Source organism: Panulirus ornatus, chromosome 11 (genome assembly GCF_036320965.1).
Source record: "Panulirus ornatus isolate Po-2019 chromosome 11, ASM3632096v1, whole genome shotgun sequence".
NCBI classification, from domain to species: Eukaryota; Metazoa; Arthropoda; class Malacostraca; order Decapoda; family Palinuridae; genus Panulirus; species Panulirus ornatus.
The window spans coordinates 7,753,207-7,773,749 of NC_092234.1; the positions used below are offsets into that span (position 1 = coordinate 7,753,207).

At 48.2% G+C, this 20,543-nt stretch overlaps 1 long non-coding RNA gene and 1 other non-coding gene across 2 annotated transcripts in view; one reads left to right on the forward strand and one right to left on the reverse strand.

Moving 5' to 3' along the window:
* Positions 1 to 20,543, reverse strand: part of LOC139751091 (uncharacterized) — a 135,398-nt gene that overhangs the window by 16,121 nt on the left and 98,734 nt on the right. The gene's annotated exons all lie outside the window — the stretch shown is intronic.
* TRNAT-AGU (transfer RNA threonine (anticodon AGU)) lies at positions 17,316 to 17,388 on the forward strand. Its single transcript has one exon. It is a non-coding gene; the product is annotated as a tRNA-Thr (tRNA).

Below are 20,543 nucleotides of genomic sequence, written 5' to 3' on the forward strand. Positions count from 1 at the left end.
CTGTTAGAATCCTTGGGGACTAGCTATGCATTTGTAAGTACCCCAGGGAAAAGCTACACACCTGTTAGTACCCCAGGGAACAAGCTACACACCTGTTAGTACCCCAGGGGACTAGCTAAACACCTGTTAGAATCCTTGGGGACTAGCTATGCATTTGTAAGTACCCCAGGGAACAAGCTACACACCTGTTAGTACCCCAGGGGACTAGCTACACACCTGTTAGAATCCCAGGGGACTAGCTATACATCTGTAAGTACCTCAGGGTCCCACTATACATCTGTAAGTACGCCAGTGAAGCCAAGTACCCCAAACCACTGGACAGGTGGGACCAGGACCCGTCAAATTGGACAGGTGAGCCGAATATAACGTGATACATGTTCACAACTACGAATCAAAGTAGATGATCCGTTATGTCGTAAATTACTGCCATCGTTAAAGGCGAACTGGCCCATTTGACTCAAAATGGTCACGGAAGGAGATCAACATTTTGGTACACTATTCAGGGGACAATGTTGTGTTGTAACGCCATGTTGTTAATAGATTGGATTTATCCTGGTGTGTGTGTGTGTGTGTGTGTGTGTGTGTGTGTGTCTTCTCCACACGGACCACAAGATCTATAGAACCGCATCCTTGACAGCAATGACGGATGGATGAACCTATCTCTTCTTCTTCTTTTTTTTCCCCCTTTGTTTTCTTATCTTTTTTATCACGTGTCCTCATTTCCAGCCATGACAATCCCCCCCTCATCCCCATCCCCCCCACCCCCAGCATGGGACGAAAAAAGACGTCCCAACTGCCTGAAATATCATAGACCTCCTCGTCGGAAGACCACATAGAGCAGACACTTAGACTTACGAACCACCACCACCCCTTCCCCTACAGCTACGTTCATATCTTCGACGGATGGTCCTCTACCATGGTCTTCTACTCCCATCACAACAGACCCATCACCTTTACCAGAAAAGGGGGCGCCCTGCATCCTTGAGTTACCACGCAACCATGACGTAATGTTAAAGACTCTACTGTATCGACGCGTTGGCAACAGTGAGCGAGGAGGTACGCCACCTAATATATACCCCCACCCCCCCACGTGACGTCATGTTTGTAAACAATGAGTCCTGGGGGGTTGTAAGCTATTAGGAAATGAATATGAGTTGGGGTGTGTGTGTGTGTGTGTGTGTGTGTGTATGTGTATGCGTGTGTGTGTGTGTGTGTGTGTGTGTGTGTGTGTGTGTGTGTGTGTGTGTCAATTCTTTTCTCAGAAGTTCTTCACCACAACAGTCCACCCTTTTCACAATTCTACAACCCAACAGTCTACCATATAACTGTCATCTTTCATAACGGTGCAATATACGAAATCTCACATTACCAATAACCCATACTAAAACTCTTATTTACCACGAGTGTGGTGTTACAGGGTAAATAAAGGGATAAATGAAATTATTTATGGATGGAGGGGAATCATTTCTATTTTTTTTGAGGGGGGGGAAAAGGGGGTGGGAGGGGAGAGAGGTGGTCTCACTTAACAAAGTCAGCTTGGAGTACAAAGCAGTTATATAAGTCTTGGTTCAACATCCTTGGCACTGGTTAAGGATATGTAGGAGTGATGGAGGTTATATGTAGGAGGAGGGGGGAGGGGGGGGAGGGGGGGAGGGGAAGGTTATATGTAACTGATCTACTCCACTGGACTGGGAACGGAGTTACGTCTCTTCGTTGTATATCAACTGACTTGTTATATCTCTTTCTTGTGTCTCCCCTGATGATGTGATTATTACACGAAAGTGCACTTGGGAACTTATCGTGTTTCATTCCCCGCAGACTCATAGGTGTATATATATACATAAATATATATATATATATATATATATATATATATATATATATATATATATATATATATATATATATATATATATGAATATATATAATCAGATATGACACAGATCAAGATATGGCGACTTATTTCTATTGCAGCGAGGCTATGGTCACCATTTCAAGAGATTCATCTCCTTAAGAAATACAAGAGAAATACTATAACAACAGAGAGATTATATAAACAAGAGTCATCATGACAGAAAACGATGTGGAAATCCCCCTTCCCAGAAAACGGGGGAGAGAGATAAACCTAATACCCTCTTCTCTTTTTCTAATATCGAGTGTGTTGACAACCTATTCAACAGGCCTGGTCACACACTCAGGCACGAGTCTCTTGCCTCCTAAGACCACCTTACGAGTGCGTGGTCATGCCTGGCGTTACCTAACATGCATCAGGTCACATCGTATATACCTCCCTCGTCCCTCCTCCTCCTCCTCCTCCTCCCTCCCCACACACCACCACACACACACCCTCCCTCCCTCCACCAGGGGGTTGCTGACACATTTGCACACAACCGATACTGGTCGAATATTCCAAGCGGTGCGTGTACCCTAAGCTGGGGTGTTGGGTATGTATCTGGACTGGGGCAGTGGGGAGAGGAGGAGGAGGAGGAGGAGGCTAGAAGGGGAGGGGAGTGAATACATACTAGCTTGGGGGGGTACGTAGGCTGGGGTTTGTGGGAGGTGATGTGGTTGGGAAGTGGGGAGAAGACTGGGTGGTGGTGGTGGGTGTTATGACTTAGCTGGGGTGAGGGATGTAAAATGGCTAGCTGGGGGAGGGTGGTTGTCACCCCTAGCTGGGGGAGGGGGGAGATGGCGTAACCTGTCCAGAAGAACAGGCACTCCGATGGCCCAAGACTTAAAGCTATTTTCCAGTGGACAGTAACATGATGAAGACCTCCCTATCTTTATGACTCACAGAGACAAGGAAGTGAAGCAGAGGGCCACCTCTCTCTCCATCCATCATCTACCCATCCACCAACATCTCTCTCCATCCTCTCTCCATCCATCATCAACCCATCCATCAACATCTCTCTCCATCCTCTCTCCATCCATCATCAACCCATCCACCAACATCTCTCTCATCCTCCCTCCATCCCTCATCTACCCATCCACCATCATCTCTTTCATCCTCCCTCCATCCCTCATCTACCCATCCACCACCATCTCTCTCATCCTCCCTCCATCCCTCATCAACCCATCCACCAACATCTCTCTCCATCCTCTCTCCATCCATCATCAACCCATCCACCAACATCTCTCTCATCCTCTCTCCATCCATCATCAACCCATCCACCAACATCTCTCTCCGACCTCACGCTCTCCATCCATTTGATTCCTGTGGTAAAGTCCTATGTCTCACGGACCCCTGGTGTAGACCATGAGGACTGTGAGTTCCAGGGAAGGGGGGGGCCTTTTAAGAGACCCCCCCCCTCGTCATGTACGCAGCCAGTACGATGTTCTCTAAATGGAATATCAGTTTCTGCTCTACATCTTCGAGCTGGTCCGCTTTCCACATGTACATTACGTTTTCTACAACATGCGCCTTGATATCATCTACAATATATTATGGGGTACTTTCTTAAATGCATCTTGCTAGTCTATAACATCTGAGGGCATTTTGAAGTCCTTGATAATGTCCATACGACTGAAGAACTCTTATCAAGTTTCTCAAACACGATCTTTAATGACGGGATCTGTGATCAAGATCAATTACAATTTTATCTCTAATTATCATTTGCAGCACTTTTATACCCCACAATGACGCAAGGCTGATGGAAAAAAGGTAGTTTGAAGTGCATTATCCATCTCGACTCTGAAAAACCAATGTTTCCTACGCACCTTCCAGACACTTGACACCCACCCACCTACCCATCATCCCACAGCGACATCTGGAATATTTTCATATATCGGAACTGCTAAACGGCGTACGCCTGTCTGGAAAGGGGGGGGGGGGGTCGGTCCGAGGGGGAGGGGGGATGTGCGTACCCTCGCTGGGAAGGGGGTAAGGGGTTGGGGGTGAGAGACACGGGGGGAGGGCCACCGTCCGCCCACGGCATACCCCAGCTGGTTATCATAAGTTCCTGCCTGGTACTCGTGTTGTGTTGTGTGTGTGTGTGTGTCGTGTGTGTGTGTGTGTGTGTGTGTGTGTCGTGTGTGTGTGTGTGTGTGTGTGTGTGTGGCGCTACGCATCATCACATATATGACGTTTTGCAAGAGGCGCCAAATTGTCACTTCGGAGTCTGATTTCTACATGCAGTCTTCGTCCGCCCCAGGTCGATGTTTCTTACTCGAACGATACCTCCCGATATCACACACACACACACACACACACACACACACACACACACACACACACACACACACACACACACACACACACACACACGTTCGCGTACGTATCTACACACAAGCGACAAGGGTCAAGTTAGATGATAATAGCCAACAAGATCGACTCTTAAATAGGAGGAGGAGGAGGAGGAGGGATGATGAGGAGGCCATATAGGTTCTCTAGATGAAGGTCTCAAGGGCAGAGAAAACGGGAGCCCTAGAGAACGCATTTGGCATAAGCTTAAGCAGCAAAGCTCGTTGAGGAAGAAGAGCCACCTACCCTTCTCTTCTGTTCCACGTTGGCAACAGCCAAGATTTCCCCCTCCCCTCTTGCATGGCGAACTTGGCATCACTTACCATTAATATTTCATGTCCATTATGAGATATGCAGAGATAAGAGTGGCCTCAGTCCACGAGGAGGAGGAGGAGGAGCGACCCACACTCCGGAGGTGTCCACGACCACCTCTAACGTCATGATCTTATACACAGATAAACTGACGGAGCAATGGATCTCTCTCTCTCTCTCTCTCTCTCTCTCTCTCTCTCTCTCTCTCTCTCTCTCTCTCTCTCTGGGGCAACACAGTTCCACTGGGTCCCGTCGCAGCCCAACAGTGTGTGTGTGTGTGTGTGTGTGTGTGTGTGTGTGTGTGTGTGTGTGTGTCTCCCCTCCCACTCCTCCTCGACGGCGTGGTCCGCCTCAACACCAGTGGTCCAAAGACCACCATCATGATCAAGAGGGAGAGGTTTTACAAGGGGGAGATGGGGGGGACATGAGGACATCCTCCTCCGTTTCCCATCACGCACGGGGGGGGGGGGGTTGTCTGTCACTGCGAAACGCGGAACGGTCCAGAAATCTTTCGTCTCGTTTCTTATTTTTTTTTTGTCAGTGGTTTTACAAGGGGGGGGGGGAGAAAAAAGACACTTAATGGCCTTCTTCCAGTGGGAGACATGGGTCGTTCACTGGTAAATCTGCTTTCCTTATTTCCGTAACTGCTTATTCTAGTGTGTGTGTGTGTGTGTGTGTGTATGTGTGTGTGTGTGTGTGTGTGTGTGTGTGTGTAAATCCACTTTCGTTTTGACAACCGAATGGCGTGGGTGGCGTCATCCTGCAAGAGAGAGAGAGAGAGAGAGAGAGAGAGAGAGAGAGAGAGAGAGAGAGAGAGAGAGAGAGAGAGAGGAGCAGGAGGAGGGAAGGATGGGTGTGTGGGATGGATGTCGTCGAGGTACCTATCACGTTCGACAGGAGCACGTCCCAAGGGCACGCAGGAGGGAGGGAGAGGGAGGGGGCGTCCCGTAGTAGGAGGAAGAAGAGTGGGTAAAGGAGGTAAAAGGAAGGTAAAGGTAAGGTAAGGTGGTAGGAAGGTAAATAGGGAGGTAGGGAGTTGGGGAGGTATGGGATGTCCCCCAGGGGTGTAACTGAGGGGGGGAATACGAAGGTGTACTGTGTCGCACTGTGTAGTGAACTATGGGGCAGTTATGACCCGGAGGACATGTCACGTGACATCAGGAGAGGACAACAAGCAGGGTGGGGGGGTAGGTCCTGTAGGACACCCGTGGGCACATCCGACAATGAGGGTGGGGGTGTGGGGAGGGGTTAACCAAGACCCAAAATAACATACAAATCGACCCGATCTAAGACCTTACGTACTGGTCGATAATCCTACAGACATGACTGTGTTTCAGGCAATGAGGAGAAAAGTATGAGGATAAAGGCATGGCGTTTACGCAAGAGTCATATCATACCCCAATTAGAGGACGAAGTCGACCTTAGAGGCTGAGGATATATATATATACAGTATTGGTCAACCATGAGACACTGATAACAATACAATGATCCGTAACTAGTCCTCTAACCATTGTAACAACCATGTTAACACGGGGGGGGGGGAGGAAGGAGGAGGAGGGGGTTGTTATCCTCCCGAGCTACAGCTGTTCGTAATGTTTGCAGGACACAACGAGTCGAAGAATCCTGCAGGACTTGAGGAAGAACAGGCTAGTGTTCTCTTTTGAAGAACAGGCGACGTAGAAACGGAAGAACACTGACGATAGATCTGTGGTATGTCCTCTCCTCCTCCCTTCCTCCTCCTCCTCTTCCTCCTCCTCCTCCTCTTCCTCCTCCTCTTCCTCTTCCTCCTCCTCTTCCTCCTCCTCTTCCTCCTCCTCCGTGTCAAGACGTCACCCTAAACGGTGAACGAATGGGAGAGGAAACTTCGAAGGACACGTATTGAAACAGGTGGAAAAGGGGAAGGTTAGGAGAGGTAAACGGAGACTCCTAACACTGGTAATGGGAGAAGCGCATTAGAAATAGAAAAATAAAAAGGGGGAGCGGAGGGAGGAGGAGAGGGGGGCGTGAGAGGGGGCGCGAAATGAATGGTAACTTGAGAATATAACAGGAAATAGCCACATTGTGTAGGATTACTGACGTGTCGCCACGGCAGGAGGATAGATGCGTGCATGATAATGTTTCCTCCTGACTCATGCATGTGACCGGGGGTCGAGGAAGTTCCAAAACGTTCCCTGTTTCCGATACGACAGAGGCCCAGCGATGTTGGTGGAACGCGAACGTTGGTAGGGTGGGGGTGTGGTGGGCGCGGGCGGCGCCCCCACCCAACAGATGACACAATTACTGGCTCTCTCTCTCTCTCTCTCTCTCTCTCTCTCTCTCTCTCTCTCTCTCTCTCTCACAAAAACAAAAAGGTGAAGACACCGTGTTTACGCAACGAGGGATCTACCACACCCACACAAACACACGCACGCACACACACACACACACACACACACACACACACACACACAAACACACACACACACACACACACACACACACCTCCCTTGCTTTGGAGACACGTGAGCCATGGGTAACACAGAGCTATTACAGTGGGAGAAGAAGCCCTCCCAAAGGGCGTTGGACGAGGAGAGAGAGAGAGAGAGAGAGAGAGAGAGAGAGAGAGAGAGAGAGAGAGAGAGAGAGAGAGAGAGAGAACGCTTTCGTTTGGTTCTAACCCCTTCGATTAAATCAGGAATCAAGATTACTTTTGAGAAACTCACTTCTCCTTAAAGTCGGTCAGTGTGTGTGTGTGTGTGTGTGTGTGTGTGTGTGTGTGTGTGTGTGTGTGTGTGTGTGTCATAACGAAGACGTGGGGGATGGGACGACGAGCCAAAGGCGAGCTCTGGAAATATACTTCCTGGAAATGATGGGAAACAGCAGCAGGATCCGACGCCATGAAGCAGTGTTGGCAGGGAAGGTGTTGGCAGAGGAGGCGTTGGCAGAAGAGGTGTTGGCAGAGGTGTTGGCAGAGGAGGTGTTGGCAGAGGTGTTGGACGTGTGGCGTTGATGACAGGCGTCCAGCTGAGGGTAATCTGAACGGGTCATAATGGCGTGGTCAAAGCCCAGGCGACCGACCCTCTCTGTACCCTACACCAACCAGTTAGCCACCCCAGCTCCTCCACCTCCACACCTCCACCTCCACACCTCCACACCTCCACCCTGACGGTCGATACCCGGACGTTCCCCCGAACTGTGGTGCATATGACGACCCACGACCCCCTCTCTGTGTTCATATGACGACCTACGACCCCGTCTGTGTCCATATGACGACCCACGACCCCGTCTGTGTCCATATGAAGACCTACGATCCCCTCTGTGTACATATGACGACCCACGAACCCCTCTCTATTCATATGACGACCCACGACCCCCCTCTCTGTGTTCATATGACGACCCACGACCCCCCCTCTGCGTTCATATGACGACCCACGACCCCATCTGTGTTCATATGACGACCTACGATCCCCTCTCTGTGTTCATATGACGACCCACGACCCCCCCTCAGTGTTCATATGACGACCCACGACCCCGCCTGTCTTCATATGACGACCCACGACCCCCCTCTCTGTGCGGCCGTGGTCACAAAAACAGAGCCTCACTTCGTGTTAAACCATCGAAGACGTTTACAGTACCCGCAAACAACATGATGACCCCTAAACTCAAAACAGGTCATTAAGTCTGTGATGGTCGTGTGTCCGCTGTGATAATCATTTCATCACAGATGGTTGTCATCTCCGACGTCAATAATAAAAGACACACACTGGTATATATACACACTTATACGACACGAGTTACCCCGATGATGATATATATTTTCACACTCGACTTCAACAGAAAACGAACCTCAGCGTACAATAAATAAACAAAAAAAAAAAAAAAGAATTGGTCTTTACGACACATTCATCGTGAGAGAGAGAGAGAGAGAGAGAGAGAGAGAGAGAGAGAGAGAGAGAGAGAGAGAGAGGACCATAAAGCCCCATTATCCATGACCTGGTCGGGACTCCCTCCACCATATGGTTTCACCATGGGACCGACACGCCCCGCGTAATTCCACAACAAGGCCACGGGATAGATAGATAGATAGATTGCCCCCATAAAGCTAACGAGTTTCTGATGAACATGACCCGCGGGACATGTTGTCGCCAGTCATGACATACATTACGTATCTAATGATGTACATTTGACGTACACAAAGGGGGGATCTGTACCACTGAATGTGCTAGTGGGTACAAGACATATCTTCAGTGGTCCATCATGATGCCTAGTTACCCTGTAACCTTCAGCCCCCCCCCCCCCACTGTACTAGTTACCCTGTAACCCCTCAGCTTCTGTACTGGTTACCCTGTACCCCTCAGCCCCTACTGTACTGGTTACCCTGTTCCCCTCAGCTTCTCCTGTACTGGTTACCCTTTAACCCTCAGCCCCCTACTGTATTGATTACACTGTAACCCTCAGCTTCTGTACTAGCTACCCTGTACCCTCAGCCTCCACTGTACCAGTCCTACACACCAAGATCATCCCATACAGTATGGTGGTTTACAGGTCCAGACACCAGTTAATCTCCTCAGTGCGTCTCAGGGAAGTTAAGCCAGGAAAGTGTGTTGACTTGGGTCAGCCATCTTGTGACAGTGTATTACGTGAAGGTAATGGTGGTCTTAGCGGGGCGGCGTCTGCCACAAAGTGCTTTACTGCTGCCCTGATCCAGGGACAAGATTATCCCAGGTAACGTCATGGCCACCAGCATCACCGGTCTTGGTCCACCTTACCCAGCGGCTGGCCGGGGGGCAGCGGCAGCGACCCTACTGAGGCAAGGACGCGCCAGACAATAACAACATCTCCTCCTCCTCCTCCTCCTCCTCCTTCGTCCTGACCGCAGTAGACTAATACCCTGTAAGACATGGACCACAAATAATGGATGGCCTGCCCTCAAACCCTCCATGATCACTGGGGCGACTCAACACTCCTCCTCCCTCTCCTCTCGACCTAGCCTTCGTCAGTGCCTAGATGACGTGAGAAACAGTGCCAGGGGAGGAGGGAGGACGTCGTGCCAGTGCCTGCCATGGGGGAGGACGTCGTGCCAGTGTCCGCTCCACTCTGACCTGACGACCTGATGTAGGTCGCTATGGCCTCCAGGACGACTCGTTTGGCGCCTAGTGACGCAGAAGTGGCAGGCGTCCTCTGGTAAAGCGTGTGTGCCTCCAGGATCTAATTTCATCATCTCGATGTCGCTCTTGTGGTAGCGGCTGTGCAGCGGTAGCCTGAGATGCTGTGGTCGACGGGATCCCGGCTGCTGGAGTGTGTTTACCTTCGACCCACAGCCACTTGCACGGGTCGTCTCTAACCCCGCCTGTTAGGAGCCACTAAGAAGTCGTGAGCGTCGACCTCCCTCCCACACACACACACACACAGACACACACACACCTCCGCCTTCCCTACCCGCCTCACCGTAGGGGCGTCTTCAGGTGCCACTCCGTCAGGTCCACCCTTTGTGCATATGTCTCGAGGAAATACTGTGACGCTGTGCAACAAACGACGGATATGGATGTTCAACAACCATCAGGATAAAGACTCCCACGTCTCTGTGCAACACCTCCAAACGGATGGCGGGATATCTAGTTACGAAGTGCCCCTCCTAAAAAAAAATGACCTCCAGCTCGATGTTACGAAAGAATAGCTCGGGCGAAGAGAGCATTCAACTCCATCGCTGTCGTAGGGAAAGGAGGAGAGGACCCTTTCCTTCGCTGGGAGAATACACACACCGCCAGCTTGGTTCTCCGTCTTGTGTGTCCCCCTCCCTTTCCCCACAATTCACGTAAGATGTCACACAGATGTTGGCGAACGGGCTACACAACAACACCCACGTCTTCCTGCAGGACACCCGGGTTTGGCCATTGTGCAGGACAGCATGAGACCCAGTACGGGGCCTAGGGGAACTCCTCTCCACTGGACCTATCGGGAGGACGGAAACACTGAAAATCCAATGTACACTCCTCGACCGTCAGCCAACCCAGCTACAGTGTCTCGCGAGTGAGGTAAAGTGATATCTACCTTCTAGGTTGTGGCTGGGTTACCCCAGGCCTCTGAACTTCACAGGTGTGATTCATTTGATCCAAACTGCTACATAACATGCCCTTCGTACTGCTCTACTGTCCATATATTAACATGTATGCTGACCCTACTCGTGGTGTGTGTGTGTGTGTGTGTGTGTGTGTGTGTGTGTGTGTGGTGTGTGTAGAACTCGACTCGTGTATCAGTGTATATCGCTAATAATCACTATTATAACGTTTAAACCCAAGCACAGCCTCATGTTTCCAATACACATCCATACACACAAGGCGAGAGTTGATGAAGCTAGGGAAAAAGGTGAGGTGTCAATTGTACAATATTTATTGTCTCTCTATAAGTGTACATTAGTTATAACTATAGTTATACCTAGACGCTAGTTATAACTAGACACTAGTTTAGAACTAGCAACTCACCCAGTTCCCCCCCCCCCCCCCCTAGCTTTATGACCTCGAGCACCTGTAAATGCCTCGACCACACCGTAACACTTAGGGGGGTTTGTTAAGAGACTTAACTAACTCTTGGTCTAGCTCATTTTCCTCCTCCCAAACGTCATTTGTGGTGAAGGAAATGATGCTGTCCTATGACCTCCTCCTCGTCCCAACCCCAACCTCACCCCTCCTCCTTGGCCGAGTCTAGACTACTCCCTCCTTCCCTCTTTCCCTCCCTTCCTTCTTTCTCCCTCCCTCATCTTCTTCAAAAGTTCCCCCCATTCGGCCAGGCCGAGCGATTCGACAGTCTCTTGGCGGCCCCCAAAAGCTGATTTCCTGAAGGGAGGGGGAGGAGAATCTCGACTCTGACTGACCAACCGACGACCTAACCGCCAGGGGGAAACGTGATACCAGACGTGAGAGGAACCTGTTTCAGCTGTGTGTCCCCCTTCTCCTCCCTCCCCCTCCTCCACCACCTCCTCCTTCCACCTCAACCTCCACTTCCTATCCCGCCTCTTCCCCTCCACCTCCCCACCTCGGAGGCTGAATGGGACAAGTCTCTCTTAGAAGACATCAGTTCATTCTTTACGGGCACGCTTGACCGACCTTGTAAACACTGTGTTGATCCTGGTACAATAACAACCTGGTGCGTTGTTAAGTGAATTATCATTTATCTTCCCAACAACCAAAAAAAAAGGATAAGAGATTTTAAGGTCTTTTGGGTCGAGTTTATTTTCTTCTGTTTTTTCTTTTTTGAAAGAAGTAGGGAACCGTTAGTTTAGTCTCACCCCGCGATTCGTTTTCGTCCACACTTTCTTCCAGTCATCGACAATGAATGAGAATGACAGACAATACTGCAGAGAATCAGCGAGTTAATGAAGTTTACACTGGCTTTGACGGTTCGTCCCGCTGATGCAGAGGAAGAATAAACCAAGAGGTTTTACTTCATGGACTGAAGAGCATTGAAGACAGAAGACTATCTGGGAGGACTTTGCAAGTGTTCGGTGATCCTATAAATCGTAAGTGGTATGGAGGATCGTCGTAGTACCCCCGATCGCCTAAATATACACTCAAATCATTGTCCACATTGGTTAGTAAAATTAGGGTCATCTTTCGTCACACACACACACACACACACACACACACACACTTGAGGTGCCGATCTCCGCTCAGGGGTGGGGGAGGATCAACTGCTGGAGGACAACACACACACACACTAAAGAACACAATAAGACATTAGGAGACACCTCGGTTTGGCCCTACACCCGGCGATACACTGACGTGTGTGTGTGTCTGTGTCTGTGTGTGTGTCTGTGTGTGTGTGTGTATACATACCGTGCCTTGAGAGAGGTCGCTCAGCATCATTATGTACGTTCCTCTTGGAGAGGCCAGGGCCAGGGCTTGGGGTCGGGGATGTGTGAGGAGGAGGAAGAGGAGGAAGAGGAGGAGGAGGAGGAGGAGGAGGAGGAGGAGGAGGGTTGATGAGGTTTTAGGGAAGCGCGGGAGACACAGATAAACAAAGGCAAAGGTCGGTCTTAATGATCATGGCTTCTGTCTGGACGCCTTACCGACCCCAGTCCGGCGCTGGTGGTGTCTTGTGGCTAACCTACAGATGATGGTGATAGTGATGATGATAGTGATGGTGATGATAGTGATGATAATGGTGGTGATAGTGATGATGATGATAGTGATGATAATGATGATGAAAGGGATGATAATGGTGGTGATAGTGATGACAGTGATGGTGATGATAGTGATGATGAAAGGGATGATAATGGTGGGGATAGTGATGATAGTGATGGTGATGATAGTGATGATGAAAGGGATGATAATGGTGATGATAGTGATGATGATGATAGTGATGATAATGATGATGAAAGGGATGATAATGGTGATGATAGTGATGATAGTGATGGTGATGATAGTGATGATGAAAGGGATGATAATGGTGTGATAGTGATGATGATAGTGATGGTGATAGTGATGATGGTGATGAGAGTGATGATAGTGATCGCGGTTTCGGGAGAGGGGATAGTGAAGAGGTGGAAACTGGTATCTCTTTTCTTTTTTAAGGGTGGAACGATAGAGAGTCAAAGGTGATGAGAGGGGGGGAAAAAATAAGACCTGTACGTATTCTCTCTCTCTCTCTCTCTCTCTCTCTCTCTCTCTCTCTCTCTCTCCCGGGTTCTTCTCCCCCCACCCCACCCACAACCTCCTCCCTCACACACGGGAGGGCCTCCCAGACAGGCGGGCGCCCGCGGGAGAGAGAGAGAGAGAGAGAGAGAGAGAGAGAGGCCACACTATTGTTAGGGGAACTTCACCTCCCAGTGCCCCCTGCGCCCGCCCCCCACGTGTTCCCGTTGACACACCCTCCTCCCTCCCGTTGACACCCTCCACCCTCCTGTTGTTGTGGTTCCTGGGTGTTTACACTACTGTTTGTGTTTGTGGCCGCTTCTTATTACCATGACTCAAGGTGCTGGCCTGTTGTATGTGTTGTATTTCGCGCGGGAGGTGCTGTATGAGGAGGAGAGGAGGAGGAGGTGACGTATAGAGAGGAGGGAGGAGGAGGAGGTGGTGGAGGGAGGGTGAGGGACATACATTGTGATAAGGGTTATGTCATGTGTTGTTGGCGGAGGCGTGATGTCATGCGTGCTTGGGGGAGGGAGGGAGGAAAGGCTGTTGGTGATGATGTCATTGTATCTTTTCCTGGTGTGACGTAGGTGGTTCTTGGTGTTGTTGTTGTTGTTGTTGATGTTGTTGTTGTTGTTGATGTTGATGTTGTTGTTGTTGTTGGTGGTGGTGGTGAAGTGGCGTCGAAGACGATGTTGTCGAGTGGGTGGTGAAGGGCGTCGACGATGGTGGAGATGATACTACAACTGGTGGTGGTGGTGAAGTGGCGTCGAAGACGATGTTGTCGAGTGGGTGGTGAAGGGCGTCGTCGATGGTGGAGATGATGATACTACAACTGGTGGTGGTGGTGGTGGAGGTGATATTGGTGGCGGTAGTGGTGGAGAGAAACGGTGTGTGCCAGGATGAGGGAGTGCCATGTCATTTCTGTCTACAGGATTACTGAGGAGGAGGAGGAGGAGGAGGAAAGGACGAACGTCCGTGTGCACGAAGTATCTTGCCTCGAGTTCCTCTTCCTTCACGTTAAGCTGTTGGTCAGCATGACTCGATGTCTCCCTGTCTCTTACCTCCCGTCCACCTCCCGTCTCTTCCCTTCCCTTCCTCTGTCGCTACAGACGGGACTGTCACACGCGCGTGGTACGGCAGGCGACATGCACGAGCGTGTGGACCGACGCATTCCTCACATCACCGCGCACAAAAGGGTGCGTTAAACGACGCATGTCTGGACGTGAGGACCAAGCCCGAAGGACCTGGGGGGCAAGGGTGGAGGAGGGGGAGGGATAGGTCGTGCCAGTCGTCGTCGGACGCCCGGTAGTACATTTCAAGATTCCGTGGAGGTTCGTCAGATGTCCGTCAGCCGGGAAAACGACGCCACGGATCTTGTGGCCCCGGTACTCAGTGGGCGCTACCTGAACAATGAGAGCAAGATGGACTAGTATTTCTTAATCACATTTTATCCCAATCACCCAAATTACTTCTATGGTTCATCTGTACCTCAGCAATAAACCTTCTATCATTCTTACCCAGGTAATATTTCTGTCCCAGTACGTCAGGGAACTCAACCCCAGCCACCGATATAAGAGAGGAACGTCCGTGAAAGACATTTAAAAAAAAAGAAGAAAGCCTTGAAACAGAACCGGTCAACTTTCTGTAGACAAAGGAGAAGGACTTACGTGTTTTCTCTGAAGACAGATAAATACCAGGAGACATGGTATGTCGTCTTTTGGTATTGAGAGATGCCATGAGGGTTGCGGCTGGAGAGCCTACACGTCAAAGAGAGAAGGGAATGAGGGATGACAGGCCAGTGTGAGGCACAGGAGGTAGATAAAGACGCGGGGAGTCGAGAAAATAGGGGAAGTACAAGACTATCCAGTGAAGGAATGTTGTCTAAACGACTTTAAACACAGTTTGTTGTGTATTGTAAGTCTGGAAAAGAGAGATATGGTTTGTTTTATTTCGCCCTTCTAGTCTTCTACCAGCCCTTTAGACATTCGACCGTAAAAATGGTCGATTTTCGTTATATCGCGTACGTACGAAATGAAGTCATTGTCTTCGTCTACTCTTGACGGTAACTGGTTACCAGTGTGGTGGTTTGTGGTGGAGGCTGAGCCCCAGGTACACAACAGAGGAGCCAGGTTCACATCCCCCAACGGTGACGTACAATGTCACATCCTCTCGTTAGCTCAGAACAACGGAACTCGCTCCAGTGTTTGGTGTCATATTTGCCAGTATCCTAGCTGCCTCCTTACCTCACTCCCCTTCCTCCCTCCTTATAGCTGCCCTGCGGTGCCTCAGTAACCTCCTACCCCCAGATATTCTCTGGGGATCTGTGTCATGTGGATTTTCCCGCACGTTCATCCCATCTTGAGTCAGTCCCCACATCTGCTTAGCTTGTCAGCGAAGGAGTCAGGGAGTCTTTCTTCGTACATTTTTCATATTCTTGGTGGGAGAAGAAGAAAAAAAAGGGGGGCTAATAGCTGTTATTTACATAACCTCACTTTACCTCACTTTAAAAAAAAAGAAATAAGCTCCACACAGATACGAGAATAAGGAGTGTCTCATGAAAAATATGGATTATGTATTTCTTAAGAATAATGAGTTATGTACTTCATAAAAAATGTGTATGTTGTGCGTTCCATTTAAGAATATGTATTTTATGGTCTGATATGTTTCAACAGACTCATACGCCATCATCCCTTATATATATATATATATATATATATATATATATATATATATATATATATATATATATATATAAAGGCATGACCATTGTAAGTATTGTAAACACTCCCTCCACGCCATACCAACACTGTATTCAGTACACAGTCAGTATACATCACACAAAGCCACTGATACAGCACACCTCTACGCCACATTAACCACAATGTAGGTCGCCCCCCCCCCCCCCCCCTGTAGTGATAATGGGTATGTGGCGTCACCACCACAGCGGCCCAGTTCTATTGCCTTTATCAGCTACACAGGTGTAAGGAGGGAGGAGAGCGATAACAGATATGTATATATATATAGGACTTGATGTCACGCTCTAGCGATGCTAAATGTGTCACCACGTGTGTGTGTGTGTGTGTGTGTGTGTGTGTGTGTGTGTGTGTGTGTGAGGGAGGGAGGGAAGGAGGGAGTACTTTGCTGAATATTTTCTTATCTATGTAACTTAAAAGCAGTTTTCCTATTTGCCAGTTCGTCTCCTTTACAGCCCTCCTACAGTGAGGCTTCAGCGATAGATTTGGAGAAGAAAGGCAATCTCCCAAGTCCCTCACACACACACACACACACACACACACACACACACACACACACACACACGGTGTGTCGCATCCTCACTACATTCCATTTTCTCAGAACGAATTCCATCAATACATCAGACCCCCTTTGGAATTCTTTTTGTCTAGGTCCCCTTGTAAGCCCATGCAATCCTCATCGCTCTTTCCCTCCCTCACGACCTTGGTCGGCATCATCAGCAAACTTATCCAGGTTGGAGTGTATAGAGTCTTCCCAGCGAGTCATTCTAAAGAGATCAAGAAGATTAGCGGCTCCAGAATCGAACCTTGCGGCACATCACTGGCAACACTATAAGACTCGTACCGAGGCGCCTAAATCCTAACATGAATCCTTCACTCCCTTATACTGTGGCACGTCGGATCTGAATGTCTGAGTAGGGAACTTAATTCCCTGGATCTATACTTGGCCTTCCAAGTGTAGTGTAGTGAGGAGGGGGACGAGTGTGTCGACCATGTGATGAGACACACCCGTGCTTCTGTCGAAGCTTATTTTATGTCTGTGACTTCGTTGTTGTTCATCCTAGCAATCGAAAGCTCTCGGGAAAAGAGAGAGAGAGAGAGAGAGAGAGAGAGAGAGAGAGAGAGAGAGAGAGAGAGAGAGGGAGAGGGAGAGAGAGAGAGAGAGAGAGAGGGGGGGGGGGGGATAACGCCAATTACCCCGGCAGTGCGATCGTGAGACTTAATCTCATGGAATTACCCGGCAAGTACTGGACCATCGTTAGGACCCGTACGGTAACTAGGCAATTCGGTCGTTAAGCAGTACCAGTAAAGTATTAGGGAACAATTATGCATCCCTTGGGGGGCGAGATTCTAATCTGGCTTGATGAGTCTGTACCCAGATGTACACCGATTTGCTCAAGAGCCTTCATAGCTCAGTGGCTAGAGCGCTGGTCTAGTAAACCAGAGGCCGGGAGTTCGATCCTCCCTGAAGGCAGTCGGTCGAAGACTCGTTTTTGTGGACTAAAACACACACACACACACACACACTATATATATATATATAAATATATATCATTCCATAGCAAATGGTATACATAAATATAAGAGTCTCGTGTTCATATTATGAACATAAGAAAATATTCTATCACATACAATACAATGCCATACATTCATACAACAGAGAGCATACTTAGGTCTACCCAAAAATATACTCCTGTGTGTGTGTGTGTGTGTGTGTGTGTTGCATTGTCTAGTACGTTCCTAATGAAAGTTATCTTTGAACGTATCTACAAAAGGAGTCTAAACAGCACTAGGTCATTGGGGTTGGAGGAGACCTTATGCACACAATCGTCCATTCAGGTACATTTTGGTGGGTTATAGTGTTGACGACCTGAAGATGCCATGTCAAATTATATATGTATTACATATTCTTAATTATCATATACAATGAATGTTCAAACCTTGTGTATAGTGTATGTTCAGATCATGTGTATAATGAATGTTCAGATCATGTGTATAATGTATGTTCAAGCCTTGTTTATAATGTATGTTCAAACCTTGTGTATAATGTATGTTCAAACCTTGTGTATAATGTATGTTCACAGCATGTGTATAATGTATGTTCACAGCATGTGTATGATGTATGTTCACATCATGTGTATAATGTATGTTCACATCATGTGTATAATGTATGTTCACATCATGTGTATAATGTATGTTCACATCATGTGTATGATGTATATTCACATCATGTGTATAATGTATGTTCACATCATGTGTATGATGTATGTTCACATCATGTGCATAATGTATGTTCACATCATGTGTATAATGTATGTTCACATCATGTGTATAATGCATGTTCACATCATGTGTATAACGTATATCGTGTGATCATTGTGCCTCTACGTCTTACGAAGCCTAAACATATAATGGGAACAATCTTACATGGGTCATTAACTCCATCGAAGCTTATAGGATTTTCAGCTTAATATTACCCCCATTTTAGACACCCCCCTTCCCTTCCACCCCATATATTAAACGCCTGGGCGATCTCATTTTCTATACAGGGTCTCACATTCGCAGTGTCATGTTATTCATTCAGCCATCATTTTCAATCACTGTCTCCCCTTTTCAACGCTCACTGTCTTCATATTCAGCATCTTACGAGAAGCGAACTGGAACAGTCAAATTAACCTAAAGAGACCTGGGATTATCGTCCTTATATCAAGCCTCCTTCTTCCTCCCCTCGACCCCCATACACGCACCGACAGGCGACAGCGTAACAAGATAATGATATACCATACGAGGGGTGAGACTTCGCCCCGGTTGAGTGGTGGGATACGAATCTCGCCCTTAAATTACAGGTGTGGCGCAGGTAACCACCACCCGAGACTAACGCGCAGGGGAGGAGGAGGTAAGTGCCATAAGCTGTTATTTTCCGGACGTTTAAAGTGGCCCTCTGATCATCGTCTTCCCCCATCCTCCCCCATACACATATACTCAACTGGTGTCCATAATTCCTCTAGGGACGTTGCCCTGGCCCTTGGCCAAGTCGTGGGAGGGGCGACGACCCTACCCTACTCTACTCTACTCTACTCTACTCTACTCCTCCTCCGTCAACCACCATCAGCTTACGATGGAAGTTTCAGACACATTCACCCCTATGCCCTGATTGTCGACGTGGCTCGAAACGCCACCTTCTTTTTCATGTGTAACCAGTTCAGGAAATACACCCACTGGTGAGAGAGAGAGAGAGAGAGAGAGAGAGAGAGAGAGAGAGAGAGAGAGAGAGAGAGAGAGAGAAGATGCAAAGTGAAGAGAAACGAGGTGTGCGGACGGTAACTGAAAAGAAGGTGTGCGAGCGATTGGGAGGTGTACAAGAGAAAGCAGCAGGACATCAATAGGTTGGAAAGTGAGCTGAAAAATATAGACTTTTCCCCCCCTCACGAGTCCTGTGACGATGACCTCCAGGGACGCCAGGCTATCGAAGAAGGGAAAAAAGAAAAGACTTGTATGTGATGCAAGAAGGTATGTACGATAATGAAAGGCCAATAGTTGAGTCTGCCTTCATCCATCGCCTCCCTTCAACCACCACTGTTCATCAACCACTGTAATCCTGTTTCCTTCACTCTAATCTGCAAGAATCATTTTGGCGTCTGCTCTCATAAGCTTTGTGTGTGTGTGTGTGTGTGTGTGTGCATCAACCATTTAAACCCTGATCCCTCAGCTCGCGAGTGGATGTTCCCTACACCCCCACCCCCCTGAAAGCCCTGGTCGACATTCACGAAACCCTATAAACCCTCAAGTCCCCACCTCACGCCCTCTGGGATCATCCTCCACAAGTCTTCGTTTTCTTACAATCTAAAAAGACATCAAAAGATAATCGACTTCCACTGGGCCGACCATGGCGTTGAAATCTCTAAGAACAAGGCAATTAGACAGTTAATTTCCACACTACATAACTCGAGTCACTTGAAGAAACGAATATGATGTGGGAGACGAAGATCATAGCCAGGTATCATTACAAACCAAGCCAGCCCTTGCTTACTTTATCATCATCACAACAAACATGATTGTGGAAACCTTTAGCACCTCAGGAAATTCAACAACAAAGTGAAAACGTAAACATATCTGCAGAATTGATAAATAAATAAAGATATATATATATATACATAAGGGCAGACAGTATGAATTATGTACATGTGTATATATATGTATATGTCTGTGTGTGTCTATGTATATGTATACGTTGAGATGTATAGGTAATTATATGTGCGCGTGTGGACGTGTATGTATATACATATGTATGTGGGTGGGCTGGGCCATTCTTCTGTCTGTTTTCTTGCGCTACCTCGCTAACGCGGGAGACAACGACAAAGTATAATATATATATATATATATATATATATATATATATATATATATATATATATATATATATATATATATATATATATGAACGGGGAACTATACTGAGACATCAAGCGAAACCTTAGTAACTTATATAGTGCTGACACACTGTTCATGAGTGAGGGGTGAGTTGTGGGGGGTTGGTTGGTTTCGAAGGCAGAGAACCCTCCCTTAGGCAACGTTTAATTAAACACTGGGAACCTGTTCCTTGAGACAAGACATATGATGGGACTCTCT